Source organism: Crinia signifera, chromosome 8, assembly GCF_055691185.1.
Source record: "Crinia signifera chromosome 8, ASM5569118v1, whole genome shotgun sequence".
Lineage (NCBI taxonomy): Eukaryota > Metazoa > Chordata > Amphibia > Anura > Myobatrachidae > Crinia > Crinia signifera.
This window is the reverse complement of record NC_139224.1, coordinates 158,814,946-158,818,177: the sequence shown is the minus strand read 5'-3', so window position 1 is coordinate 158,818,177 and position 3,232 is coordinate 158,814,946. Positions and strand designations below refer to the sequence as shown.

The following is a 3,232-nucleotide window of genomic DNA, read 5'->3' as shown; positions in this document are numbered from 1 at the left end:
TCTCCAGTCTGTTTACTGCTAGTTAATTGAGTTCTATTGCGTGAAGACGCAATTCCAGGGAACACCCGGAATGGGTTTGGCCAACGGCATATTCTAGATTGGACTGGTCAGTCGCTGCAACTAAGCTTTAGTATTTGCCTTTCAGCCAGCAGTGCCCATTGCAGATTAATGTTAGAAATATAACTGCATGTCCTCCTGATAAAGGTCAACTAATCTGATATAATTATAGTGCAACCTAATTCACAGGTGCGATATAGAGGAATATTAATGGCTTCAGAATTTAATTTAGAGAGATCTGATTTTAGTTGATAGGTCATCTCAGACATGTCCAAACTATGGCCCTCCAGCTGTTGTGAAACTGCAAGTCCCATCATACCTTGCCTTAGTTTTAGCATTCTCTAATAGTAAAACTGGCAAGGCATGATGGGACATGTAGTTTCACAACAGCTGGAGGGCCATAGGGGGGGGGGGGGGGGTGGACATTACATACATTCCATTTAGACATTACTTGCTGGGATCACATGCCCGCTGAGCTGCACAGTGCCTAGGCAGCCATCAGCGGCGCCACTGGTCGTTGCAGCAGCCAGGTAGGTTAACAGTATGAGCAAAGACAGCACATTTGTAACAGGGACAGTATAGTTATCACACAGGAGACACTGGATACATATTGCTAAGTGCACAGTTCCTAGGCAGCCATCAGCAGCGCCACTGGTCGTTGCAGCAGCCAGGTAGGTAGCAATATAAGCAGGGACAGTACACTTATCACACCGGGAACACATACTCGCCGAGCGGCGCCACTCGTCGTTGCAGCAGCCAGCCAGGTAGGTAATAATATAAGCAGAAACAGTACACTTGCTACACAGGGAACACATACCCGCCAAGCTGCACAGCGCCTAGGCAGCCATCCATAGCGCCACTGGTCTTTGCAGCAGCCAGGTAGGTAACCGTATGAGCAAAGGGTACTTGTGTAGTTCCACGGCGCCCGATATATCGATGTGATTTTTTTACCTGTTCATAACCCCAGTGTGGCGAGCCACCGAGCCCGAAGCGTGGTGAGTGTAGCGGATTAGTGCGCTCAATTCCATGTATAGTGGGGTTATGAACAGGTCAAAAATTGCATAGGATAGCATCGATATATCGGCCGATATCACATCCGATATATCAGACGCCTGAAACGACACAAGTACCGTGCAAAGACAGCACAGTTGTGGCAGGGACCGTACAGTTATCACACGGGATACATAGTGCTGAGTGCACAGTTCCTAGGCAGCCATTTGCAGTGCCATCTTGAAGGCCTCACCAGGCCATCCTCCTGTAAGGAGAGGTAGTGTGGATAGCACAGTCAGTGGCCGGAGAGGGGGAGAGAGTCAATGACGCCAGGGAGAGTTAGTGAGGCCTGTGGCCAAAGTTAGGCTCTCTCTGGCCCAATTTCTGGAGCCATACCTTCTCCGGCAGCGGGTCCTCATGCCGGTGATATTGCAGCAGCGGTCCTCATCCTGGGTACCGTGGCCACTCTACATCTCCCCCCTCCATACTCTCCAGCCAGGAGATGTCGTGACCAGTGCCGGGGGAACACAGCGCTCCTCCACGCTTTCAGTCCCCCTGCCACCCACGGCTTCTCCATGGGCCGGGGATGGGAGCTCTGTGGATGGAACACCGGAGCTCTCCTGCATGCGACCATCCTCGGCCCCACCGGAAGTACATGATCCCGATTGTCCTGCACTAATTCAAACCTGATCACAGGACAAATTTGTTCTCAAAATGGGAGAAACTGCAGGTGGGGCATGTCTGAATTAGACTCTTGCTACCAATCAGTGGTCAATATGCCATGTACACAGGTAAATGCAGATGTTACGCCTCTGCGGAAAGCTGTAGGCTTTTCTGTCTGATGGATACAGTGCCCAATTGTGGATCCATTGTGCTTAGTATACAGACTCAATCCCTGTGTCCCATACTGTATCAGCTCGGTCTGGTGCATCCCTGTCACATCGCATTGCAACTAGGATGCATTTTTTGGCAAAAGCCACCCTGCAGAGTTCTGCGGGACCTTGTGGCATTCTCACGCTGCATGGGGTACCGAGGTCAGATGGGAACATCTGTATCACTAAGGTTCAGGTCTTTAGAAGTGGAGTTGTTGCCTATAGCAACCAATCAATTTCTACTTTCTTGTCTAGAATCTTCTAAACCAGGGATGGGAAACCTTTGGCCCTCCTTTTATAGAACTACACATCCCAGCATGCCCTGGTAGTTTTGCTATTTGGCCATGCTGGAATGTGTAGTTCAACAACAGCTGGAGGGCCAAAGGTGCCCCAACCCGGTTCTAGAAGAGAACTAGATTTTTATTATGTTGCTAAGGGCAACTTCTCTACTTAACAAAACCCACACTTAAATATATCCATAAGAACAGACCCAAGAATGAGAGGTGTAAAGGGCATTTATTGCCTCCCTTGCATTCAGAGGAAAGGAATGAATGGAAGTATATATTCCAAATCAAAAAGCACTTGCCGATTGCCAGACGTAACTCAATTTCCAATGCAATGTGATCTATTATTAGAACCTTTGTAAAAAAAAAAAAAACCTTATTAACAATACCATTAGCTTGGTACCATGGTGTCTATAAGGAGTGAATCAACAAAGTAGTGGTTCCCAACCCTGGCCCTCAAGTACCCCCAAAAGTGCATGTTTTCAGGTCACCCAGTAGGTGCACAGATGTACTCATTATACACTGACACAAGATCCACAGGTGGAGCTAATTATTTCACTTGCAATTCTGGGTGGAGACCTGGAAAATATGAAATGTTGGGGTACTTGAGGACCAAGGTTGGGAACCACGGTGATAATGGATTGAAACATTGAACTTTGGAAATTGAATTATGCTTACAGTACATACAGAATGGTGTCTGTCTGGGGAGGCCCTTCTGATGTGGATTATATGGGACAGTCATACCCCTTTCAGACCGCACTTTTTACGCATTATTTTACTGTAATTTGTGCAGTCTGAAAGGTGCAGAGTGAATTTACTGGTTCTATTGAACTGGTATTTCTAAACGGTAATAAAGCAGGGTCCTACCCATTTCAGACTTTTTTTATCCACTTTTTTTCTATGGGTTAAAACGGGTTCAGTGTTGTGGAACAAAAACCTGCACTGAAGTACCGTTTATAGACATGCGGTGTGAAAGGGGTATTTCCTGGCAGACCCATTTTTAGAAAAGTTTTAAAATACCTGGTCAAA

General features: G+C 47.1%; 1 protein-coding gene across 1 annotated transcript in view; it reads left to right on the top strand.

The window, feature by feature from the left end:
• Positions 1–3,232, top strand: part of LOC146026685 (importin-13-like) — a 234,710-nt gene that overhangs the window by 143,051 nt on the left and 88,427 nt on the right. The gene's annotated exons all lie outside the window — the stretch shown is intronic.